Raw genomic sequence first — 12,693 nt, 5'->3', positions numbered from 1 at the left:
TTCATTTCCTTTGGGTAGATACCCAGTCGTGGGATTGCTGGATCCAGTGGTAGTTCTACAAAGTAAAATGTTTTAAAAAGGCAAATCGGCCAGGCGCGGTGGCTCACGCCTGTAATCCCATCACTTTGGGAGGCCAAGGCGGGCGGATCACCTGAGGCCAGGAGTTCGAGATCAGCCTGACGAACATGGAGAAACCCCGTCTCTACAAAAAATACAAAAAAAAAAAAAAAAAAAATTAGCCGGGCATGGTGGTGGACGCCTGTAATTCCAGCTACTCAGGAGGCTGAGGCAGGAGAATCACTTGAACCCGGGAGGTGGAGGTTGCGGTGAGCCCAGATCGTGCCATTGCATTCCAGCCTGAGCAACAAGAGCGAAACTTCGTCTCAAAAAAAAAAAAAAAAAAAAAACAACAACAACAACAAAGCAAATCATCTTGAAAAGATCAGCTTGTAAATCATGAATAAAAGAAAATATTCAGGCTTGAGGTTACGATTTCTCTCCTGGTGGTTGCTGAAAAACTTTGTATAAAAATATCAAGCATAAATAAGAAAATGTTCCCGACTGTAGCAGAATCCAAAGCATTTTGGGAGACTCATAATAGGCGCAGCTCTCTGTCCTTTCATTCATTTGAGGTTCATTCCTATGACCATGCACCAAAGTCATGGCTTTTTAAAAATAGACTCTATTTTAGAGCAGTTTTAGATACTTAGAAAAAACTTGTATTATATAAATTTGTATGTTTTTCTCCTGTTTATCTGTTTTATATCAATTTAATCTTCAGGACCAGTTGAAAAAACAAACTCTAAAGGGTACAGGTAAAAATTTCACCCTACATTCTGCAGTGTATTTATCAATGTGGTATTAACCTACTGAAAGACATCTTAATTGCATCCAAGTTCTGGCAATTATGGATAAAGCTTGTATAAATATTCCAGTTCAAGTTTTTGTGTGGACGTAAGTTTTCAACTCCTTTTGGTAAATACTAAGTGGTGCTAATGCTGGATTGTTAAGAGTATGTTTCGATTTTTAAGAAACTGCCCAACTGTCTTCCAAAGTGGCTGTGTCATTTTACTTTTATACCAGTAAGAAATGAGTTTCTGTTGCTCCACATCCTTTCCAGCATTTGGTGCTATCAGTGTTCTGGATTTTGGCCACTCTAGTAGTGGTATTTCATTACCGTTTCAATTTACAATTCCTACTGACATATGATGTTGAGTATTTTTTGTATGCTTATTTGCTAGACATAGGCTTCTGAAGTAACCCCAGCATCCTTTACTTTGTTGCAACTGGAGATTCTTTCACAAATAGATCCTATAAATACTGACTCAGATGACCTCAAATAACCCCTGCATCAGCAATTTGTGAAACTGTGCAACAGTGTCTCACCACTAAAGCCACAAGAACTGTCAGTTTAGAATTCTGTTTTCTTTTTAAAACACAAAATAGAGAAGTAAAGAAGAAGAAAAGTAGCTAGGCTGATATAACTTAGTTTTATACTGAAAGGGGGGGTTTAATGACCCACTCAACTGAATGATGTAGTTGTAAGTAAATTTAATGATAAAAGAAAACATGTCTATATTTGCCTTGGTTAAAAAGAATTCAATGGTTTAAAGCAAATTGCTCATTTTTCACAGAGGTCTTTTTCTTTAGTCTCAGAAAGTACTGAGAAATGGAAAAAAAAAAAAACCATAGAGGATGTGGGAATGGGAGTGAGTTTAATTTTGGACCCTGGGCTGTGCGGTGCTTTGGATTTGGTCACAAGGCAGTTTAGGGAGTCTGTGAGAGAGAAAGAATGCATTATTGTGCTTCTCTGGCTACTTGCCAACTTCGCCTTGGACACAGTGCTGTGTGCATACCTGCAGAAGCTGGAACTAGTCCTAGTGGACTCTGAGATAAACTTAGGGCAATAGAGAAACCTTGTGCAATGTGGCACCAGAGAAAATGAAACTAACCTCTGGCAGTTGCTTTCTCACTCCACCACCTCTACACCTCCAAAAGGAGTAAGTTTATGTTGTTCACTCTGCTTCTCTAAGGACAAAAGATGAAAATCTGACGAGCTCTATTTCTGGGTGGGGAGTGATTGACTGGTTTTCTGGTCCCCAGGTTTTGACACCTATGAGGAGGATTCATCAACTCCCAGCTCCATAAGCTTTTCCAGTTGATAATATCTGATATGCACTGCCCTCCATATGCATTGCTTAGTAGTATAAGTGAGATTGCTTGCCAGAATAACAGTACATTGAGAAGCACAAACGTTTGAAAAGAAAAATATACTGCATTATAGATTCCAATCTAAGCATAAATATCAAAAGAGAGGGGCCAAAAATAACAATACACATATTAGCAGGCATAATAGACATTTGAAATATGAAACCATAAGAAAAAACAAAAATGAATTAAGGAACATTTCAGGTATAAAAAATGGAATAGTTAAAATACAGGATAAAATAGGTAAAATGAATAATAGAATAGATAGAACTGAGGAACAAATTAGTAAACAGAAAAGATCAAATAGAGAAAATATTCAAGAAGAAAAGAAAAATTAGCAAAGAAATTTTTTAAGAAAAAGTAAAAATTACTTTTTCAAGGTAGAAGTAGAAATGCTAAAATTAAAATATGAATTCTACAAAAATTGATATTTCCAAAAAATTGACATAAGGAAATACTTGAATAATGGAGATAATTTATTTAGACTTGAGAAAAAAAAAAAAAAAAAAAAAAAAAAAAAAAAACAGGGCAAGCCAAAGAAGAGAAAAGGAAAAACAAGGCACGAAACAACAACCCTGGCCTCCAAGAACATCATGGCACTATAAAAATATCTGGTTCAAAAGATTAGAAATCATTCTACTATAAAGACACATGTACACATATGTTTATTGTGGCACTGTTCACAATAGCAAAGAATTGGACCCAACCAAAATGCCCACCACTGATAGACTGGATAAAGAAAATGTGGCACATATACACCATGGAATACTATGCAGCCCTGAAAAAGGATGAGTTCATGTCCTCTGCAGAAACATGGATGAAGCTGGAAACCATTCTCAGCAAACACAAGACCAGAAAACCAAACACCGCATGTTCTCACCCATAAGTGGGAGTTGAACAATGAGAACACATGCACGAAGTGGGGGGAACAATGCACAGTGGGGCCTGTCAGGGGGTCGGGGGCTGGGGAGGGATAGCATTAGGAGAAATAGCTAATGTAGATGACGGGTTGATGGGTGCAGCAAACTACCATGGCACGTGTATACCTATGTAACAAACTTCACGTTCTGCACATGTACCCCAGAACTTCAAGTATTATTTTAAAAAAAGATCAAAAACAAAGAAAAAATTCTATAATTCTAAGTGAAATGGATTATAACATAGAAACAAAGGAAGAACCCATGATCTCAGAATTTTTGAAGCAGGAATAGATTCAAGAATAAAATAAAATAGTAAAATATTGAAGGAAAGGAACTTAGACTCTAGGATTTTACATCCAAATTGTCACTCAGTTATAAGGGTTTAGTTAAAAAATATGCTCAGGAATACAGGGTTACAGAAACATAACTATGTAAAGAACCATTGGAAAAGTATTTTGGATAAATTAATAAATTAGAAGAAAGATAATTTACAATATGCTGCAAGAGACATATGAAACAGATAACCAAATACCTCAATAAAATTATGTATCTTAAATAAAATTATTTAAACCAAATAAAACCAGAAATTACATCCATAATTACTCTGAGTTGAAAGCCTAGATCAGTTCTGTGCAATAGAACTTTCTGTGATGAAACTATTCTGTGTCTTCACTGTTCCATATGGTAGCCGCTAATCACACAGCTACCAAGGTTGAAATGTGGCTTCTGTAACTGAGAAACAAAATATTTAAATTGTATTTAATTTTAGTTATTTAAATCTTAATAGCCACATAGGATTAATGGCTACTTTTCAGGCATTATAGGTCTCAATAATATCAATATGTTGTAGGGCTTGGGGAAAAGTAAGGGATCTGAAGCATGGTGGGTAAGTTATAAGGCAAAGATTGATGGACTAGATAAAATACAGACACACATTATTTCTAAATAATACATCTAACAGAATTTCTTGCAAAGACTGAAAATGAATGGCTAGCAATAGACATATCCGCTCATGTAGGCACCTAATTATCAAATACACATACTTTACAGTGGAAAGCATCATTAGGGATGGAGGAGGTAAGTGACAGAGTCACTGTATAATTTTAAAAGGTACAATTTGCAAAGACAATATAGGGTTTTACATATCTTTATAACTAATAAATTTATAAAATTAGGATAAGTTGATATTATCCACCTTCATTGTGTCAGATTCAACATTTCCTTTTTGGTTGTGAATAGTGCAAATAGGCAAAAAGCTAGGCAGAATATACAGGTGAGCTGAACAATAGAATTGTCAACCGAGATCTACTGTACATATGCACCCAACAAGAAAAAAAATCTATAAAAGTATTACAGTATATAATCAAAAATGCAATAAAAGAATTAAAAACACCAAGAATATTTTAATAACACAAGGAGGCAGGGAAGAAAAAGACAAATAGAAAATAATGCAATAAAAGGAGAGAGATAAGAAAAAAAATTCAAAAAAGGAGAGATAAAAAGCAAAATAGCATATCCCTTCATCATACCAATAATTACATAAAGCACAAATAAGCAAATCAACTAAAATAAAGACACATTTTAGAAAGTTTTAAAAAGACTGGGTTAAACCCTAAGAAAAATATATTGTGTTAATGTAAAGATAAAATTGAATGTAAAAAGACATACCATGCAAATATTAGAAGAAAGCTGATGTGACTATAGGAATACCACAAAAAGTAGATTTTAGTAAAAAATATATATATTAAAAATAAATATATTTTATGTATTTGTTAGAGACTATATATATATATATATATACACACACACACACACACACACATAGATAGATAGATAGAGAGAGAGAGAGAGAGAGAGAGAGAGAGAGCTGGAAAAATAGCAGCATTTCCTACTAATTAATTCATCATGAAGACATGATAATTCCAAATGTTATATACTTGGTAATAAAACTTAAAAAGCTAGGGGCCTAGCTAGTTCCCTCCAGTCCTTTTATAAAAGCACTAATCAATTCCGGAGTGCTCCATCCTCATGACCTAATCACTTTTTAAAGGCGACACCTTTTAATAACATTGCATTAGCTATTGCATTTTAACATAAAGTTTGGAAGGGATGCAAACATTCAAACCAAAGCATGCATTCATTATTTAAAAACACTTCAGAAAAAAATAGGAATGGAAGGGAACTTTCTAAACTCGATAAAGAACATTGACCAAAAACCTACAGTTAATATTAAATCTAATGATAAAAGATTGAATGCTTTTCTCTTAAAACTGGGAACAAGGCAAGGACATTTGCTCTCAACACTTTTATTCAACAATGGGCTGGAAGTTTTAGCCAGTGCAACGAGATAAGAAAAGCAGGCGGTCAGGGGTGGGGAGGGGTGGAAAGCAACTATATGATAAAAGATGAAATAAAACTCTCCTGTTTGCAGATGACATGATGGTCTATTTAGAAAATCCGAAAGAATCTACCACAAAAATCCTAGAGCCAGTAAGTGAAGTCAGGTTACAGATTACAAGATGAATACAGAAAAATAAATTATATTTCTCTATATTAGTAATGAATATAAGAAAACCGAAATGAAGAATTCAATGCCATTTACATTTTTTTTTAAAAAATTAAATACTCAGATGTAAACCTAACAAAATATATACAGGATGTATAACCCTGAAAACTACAAAATGCTGATAAAGTAAATCAAAGAAGATTTAAATAAATGGGAAAACATTCCCTGTTCATGGTTTAGAAGACTAAACATAGTAAAGATGTCAATTCTTTGCAAATTAATATATATGTTTAGCACAATTCCTATAAAATCTCATCAGGAATTTTTCTGCATACAGATAACACTATTCTAAAATTTACATGAAATGCATAGGATCTAATATAGCTAAAACAATCTTGAAAAGAACAAAGTGAGAAGCATCAGTTCACTTGATTTTAAGACATTATGTATATATACAGTAATCTAGTTGTAATGTATTGATGGAGGAATAGACATATAAATAAATGAAACCAATTAGACAACTCAGACATAGCCACATGCAAACACATCTGATTTTGAAAAAAGAGCAAAAGCATTTCAATAGCGAAGAAATTTTCAAGTAGTGCTGGAGTGAATAAACATTTATAAGCAAAAAGGAAAACAAACCCCAATTTGAACTTCACAACTTATACAACAATTAGCTCAAAATTGACTAGGGACTTAAATATAAAATATAAAACTATAAACTCAGAAAAATACATAGAAAAAAAACTTCAAAATCTGGAGTAAGGCAAAGAGTTCTTAGATTTAAAAGCAAATATACCATCTATCAAAGAAAAAATTGATAAACTAGACTTCATCAAAATTAAGAACATTTATTCTGTAAAAATCTGTTAAGAGAATGAAAAGACAAGCTACAGCCTAGGAGAAAATGTTTGCAAGCCACATAACTGACAAAGGACGAGTATCTAGCATAAACAAAGACTCACGACACAGCAGTAAAAAAGATAATCCAATTAGAACACTGGAAAAAGACAAAGAGACATTTCAATGAAGAAGATACATGGATGGAAAATAAGCACATGCGCAAAATCGTGGTCAAATTTAAACCACAATGAAAAATCCTAAACACCAGACAGAATGGCTAAAATGAAAAATAGTGACAACATTGAAAATAAGCAAGGATGCAGAGAAACTGGATCATCCATATGTCACTGGTGAAAATGGTAAAATGGTACAGATTCTCTGAAAAATGGTTGGCAATTTCTCAAAACAAACAAACAAACAAAAACAAATACAACTAACATGATGCTGAAATTACACTGCTGGGTGTTTATCCTGGAGAAATGAACAATCCCAAAAACTTACATACTGTATGGTTCCACATACATAACATTTTTAAATGACAAGAGTGTAGAAATGGAGTAGATTAGTCATTGTCAGGGGTTGAGGAGGATGCAGGGTGGGTGGAAGTGGCTGTGGCTATAAAAGGTCAACAGGAGGCATCCTTGTGGTGATGGAATTATTTTGTATTGTAACTGTACCAATGTCAATGTTTCGATTGTGGTATTGTACTAGGGTTTTGCAAGATGTTACCACTGGGAAAAATGAGTAAAGGGTATATGAAATCTCTCCATATTACATCTTACGCTGCATATGCAAGTATAGTTATTTCAATATAAAAAATTTAAAAACACATTAAAACTGACTCAAGAAATTCTAATTCCCCTATATATGTATCTACAAATTGAATTTTAATTAAAAATCTTCTCACAAATAAAATTCTTGCTCACATGGTTTCACTGATAAATCCTATTCAAAATTAATGAAGAAACTATCAGAATAAAACAATATCCTAAAGACTTAAACATAAGACCCAAAACCCTAAAAATCCTAGAAGAAAACCTAAGCAGTACAATTCAGGACATAGGCATGGGCAAAGACTTCATGTCTAAAACACCAAAAGCAATGGCAACAAAAGCCAAAATTGACAAATGGGATCTAATTAAACTAAAGAGCTTCTGCACAGCAAAAGAAACTATCATCAGAGTGAACAGGCAACCTACAAAATGGGAGAAAATTTTTGCAGTCTACACATTTGACAAAGGGCTAACACCCAGAATCTAAAAGAACTTAAATTTACAAGGAAAAAAAAACAACCCCCATCAAAAAGTGGGCAAAGGAAATGAACAGACACTTCTCAAAAGAAGACATTTATGCAGCTAACAAACATGATAAAAAGCTCATCATCACTAGTCATTAGAGAAATGCAAATCAAACCACAATGAGATACCATCTCACACCAGTTAGAATGGTGATCATTAAAAAGTCAGGAAACAGATGCTGGAGAGGATGTAGAGAAATAGGATCACTTTTACACTGTTGGTGGGAGTGTAAATTAGTTCAACCATGTGGAAGACAGTGTGGTGATTCCTCAAGGATCTAGAGCCAGAAATACCATTTGATCCAGCAATCCCATTACTGGGTATGTACCCAAAGGATTATAAATCAACCTACTATAAAGACACATGCACATGTATGTTTATTGCGGCACTATTCACAATAGTAAAGACTTGGAACCAACCCAAATGTCCATAAATGATAGGCTAAAGAAAATGTGGCACATATACACCATGGAATACTATGCAGCCATAAAAAATGAATTCATGTCCTTTGTAGGGACATGGATGAAGCTGGAAATCATCATTCTCAGCAAAGTAACACAGGAACAGAAAACCAAACACTGCATGTTCTCACTCATAAGTGGGAGTTGAACAATGAGAGTACATGGACATGGGGAGGGGAACATCACACATTGGGGCCTGTCGGGGAGGGGGGTGCAGCTAGGGGAGGGATAGCATTAGGAGAAATACCTAATGTAGGTGACAGGCTGATGGGTACAGCAAACCACCACGGCACATGTATACCTTTGTAACAAAATTGCATGTTCCGCACATGTACCCCAGAACTTAAAGTATAATAAAAAAAGAATATCCTAAAGAAATTCTTTTAGAATATGGAAGAATAGGACTCTATGCAGTTTGTTTTATAAGATCAACATAATTTTGCTATATCACAATCTTAAAAAGGCATTACAAGAAAAGTAAATTGTAAGAAAACATCTCTAATGAATATGGGTACAAAACTCCCTAAGAAAACACTACATATTTATGTACATATACATCATATATATACATACACACATACATAAATCTTATTCATTCTAGAAGATTTTCAACGTAAACTATCATGTCACCTGTAAAAAGCAAGTCTCACTACTCCTTTTCAACATGTATGCTTATTTATTTGCCCTTTTATACTTCTAGAACCAGTAGAACAAATATTTGTAAAATATGTTCAAAATTTCATCAACAAATAAGTTATTGTAAGTTTTATTTTGCCCTTTTTAGATTAAGAAGTTCCCCTTCTATTGGCAATTTGTTGAGTTTTTGTGAAAAATGTTGGATTTTTTTCTTTTGGAACTTATTGAAATGGTTCTATGGTTTTTCTCCTTTATTCTGTCAATAAGGTAAATTATGGTCTTTGCAAAGAATCTTGCATTCTTGAAATAAACTCCACTTAATCAAGATTGTGTTTGTTGTATTGCTATATGCTATCAATAAATAATGGAGAAATAATTTTATTTACAATACCATTGAAAAGCAAAAAATATTTCAAAATACATTTGATGAAATTTGTCCAAGTCCTCTATTTTAAAAAGCACAAACCATCAATGAGACAAATATTTAAAAAGACCTAAGCAGAGAAATACACGCTTATGCATCAGAATACCAATACAGTTAGAATATCAATTATTACCAATTTGACTGAATGATTCGATGCAATCCCAATCAAAATCCTAGTAAGCTCTTTATTGGGACTTAATAGGTTGAATTCAAAATTGGTATGAAAATGTAACAGACCCAGAAGAGCTAAAACAAACTTGTAAATAAGAATCATGGATTACATACACTACTTGATTTTAAGTGTTTTGTTGTTTTAAATAGAACTACAGTTATCAAGACAGTGTGATATTGATGAAAAAAAGGGGAAACAGACCTACACAGAGATCAACTGATTTCTAATAAAGTCACTAAGTAAATCAATGAGTTACTTATGATTTTTTTAAAGTCATACAACTGTATGAATATATGAAAAAACAAAGGAAGAAATATCAAAAAATTAAAGACAAGGTAATTTTATAATAGTATCAGAAATTATCAAGTAACTAGCAATAAATATGAAATAGTCAACTGATGGAACATGCGAGATGTACTGTATTACTTAAAATATTTGTTTTAAGTAATTCCTAAGATACTAATCTTACGAAGGGGTTAAAACATTGTGCTTCTTCCAGGAATAAATCTAAATATATACAAATTCCAAATGATATATACTTGTAAAAATTTGCTATAGTGAAAGCAACAGCTCAACTGAATAGTGGTTCCTGGAAATTTTTTTTTCCCCCAGAATGGAGATTTCCTAACAGCCTATTATTTAAAATGCAGCCATAACTAGTGAGATATATTTTCTCAGCTTCATGTATTTATTCAAAAAAGTACACAAAATATACAATGGTACAGCTCAATGAATAATCACCAAGTATATATCCCATGTAGATACCAGTCCAATCAGCAAATATAACATTAAGAGTGTGCCCTAGAAGACAGCATATCTCTTTGCAGTCAATGTAATCTCTCCTTCCCAAAGGAAACCACTACCTGATATCTAAAACCTTAGATCAATTTTACCAGTTTAGGACTGTATTTCGGTGAAATCATAACCTTTTTCAAAATGTATTTGTAATATTTGCGTGATTCTGCATGTAGTAGATCACACATTTTCACTGCTATCTAGAATTTCACTGTGTGGCTATACCAAAATATACTTTACTTTTGGCAAGCAGTTAATCTCAAAGTAAATCATTTTAACCCAATCTGGATTGAGTTAATCAGAAGCTAGTTTTCAATTTTGTTAAGGTCTAGAGTATTTCTGACTTGCCTTAACTGGGCAACTAGGGTTGAGAGTGTAGACTCTCCTTGGTCTCAAACTATTCTTAGGAAATGTATTGGACCCATCCTCCTTCTTGAGAGATCCTTCATTCCAGTTTTTGTCTTTGTAGCACTGTGAGGCTCAGAGAACTCTGCTCGGATTCTTTTTTTTTTTTTTTTTTGGGGGGGGGATTATTTATTTATTTATTATTTTTTTATTATTATACTTTAAGTTCTAGGGTACATGTGCATAATGTGCAGGCTTGTTACATATGTATACTTGTGCCATGTTGGCGTGCTGCACCCATCAACTCGTCAGCACCCATCAACTCGTCATTTACGTCAGGTATAACTCCCAATGTAATCCCTCCCCTCTTCACCCTCCCCGTGATAGGCCCCGGTGTATGATGTTCCCCTTCCTGAGTCCAAGTGATCTCATTGTTCAGTTCCCACCTATGAGTGAGAACATGCGGTGTTTGGTTTTCTGTTCTTGTGATAGTTTGCTGAGAATGATAGTTTCCAGCTGCATCCATGTCCCTACAAAGGACACAAACTCATCCTTTTTCATGGCTGCATAGTATTCCATGGTGTATATGTGCCATATTTTCTTAATCCAGTCTGTCACTGATGGACATTTGGGTTGATTCCAAGTCTTTGCTATTGTGAATAGTGCCGCAATAAACATACGTGTGCATGTGTCTTTATAGCAGCGTGATTTATAATCCTTTGGGTATATACCCAGTAATGGGATGGCTGGGTCATATGGTACATCTGGTTCTAGATCCTTGAGGAATCGCCATACTGTTTTCCATAATGGTTGAACTAGTTTACGACCCCACCAACAGTGTAAAAGTGTTCCTATTTCTCCACATCCTCTCCAGCACCTGTTGTTTCCTGGCTTTTGAATGATTGCCATTCTAACTGGTGTGAGATGGTATCCCATTGTGGTTTTGATTTGCATTTCTCTGATGGCCAGTGATGATGAGCATTTTTTCATGTCTGTTGGCTGTATGAATGTCTTCTTTTGAGAAATGTCTGTTCATATCCTTTGCCCACTTTTTGATGGGGTTGTTTGTCTTTTTCTTGTAAATTTGTTTGAGTTCTTTGTAGGTTCTGGATATTAGCCCTTTGTCAGATGAGTAGCTTCAAAGAGAATAAAATACCTAGGAATCCAACTTACAAGGGATGTAAAGGACCTCTTCAAGGAGAACTACAAACCACTGCTCAGTGAAATAAAAGAGGACACAAACAAATGGAAGAACATACCATGCTCATGGATAGGAAGAATCAATATCGTGAAAATGGCCATACTGCCCAAAATAATTTATAGATTCAATGCCATCCCCATCAAGCTACCAATGAGTTTCTTCACAGAATTGGAAAAAACTGCTTTAAAGTTCATATGGAACCAAAAAAGAGCCCGCATTGCCAAGACAATCCTAAGTCAAAAGAACAAAGCTGGAGGCATCACGCTACCTGACTTCAAACTATACTACAAGGCTACAGTAACCAAAACAGCATGGTACTGGTACCAAAACAGAGATATAGACCAATGGAACAGAACAGAGTCCTCAGAAATAATACCACACATCTACAGCCATTTGATCTTTGACAAACCTCAGAAAAACAAGAAATGGGGAAAGGATTCCCTATTTAATAAATGGTGCTGGGAAAATTGGCTAGCCATAAGTAGAAAGCTGAAACTGGATCCTTTCCTTACTCCTTATACGAAAATTAATTCAAAATGGATTAGAGACTTAAATGTTAGACCTAATACCATAAAAACCCTAGAAGAAAACCTAGGTAATACCATTCAGGACATAGGCATGGGCAAGGACTTCATGTCTAAAACACCAAAAGCAATGGCAACAAAAGCCAAAATTGACAAATGGGATCTCATTAAACTAAAGAGCTTCTGCACAGCAAAAGAAACTACCATCAGAGTGAACAGGCAACTTACAGAATGGGAGAAAATTTTTGCAATCTACTCATCTGCTCGGATTCTTAACCTCTTAATTGGAACACAAGAAGTGCTAAATGCCTAGAGGGAAATTTGGGAGGAATGTCAAGCTCATGCCATGTACTTCCT

Source organism: Macaca nemestrina, chromosome 8, assembly GCF_043159975.1.
Source record: "Macaca nemestrina isolate mMacNem1 chromosome 8, mMacNem.hap1, whole genome shotgun sequence".
NCBI classification, from domain to species: Eukaryota; Metazoa; Chordata; class Mammalia; order Primates; family Cercopithecidae; genus Macaca; species Macaca nemestrina.
This window is presented reverse-complemented; position numbering follows the sequence as displayed.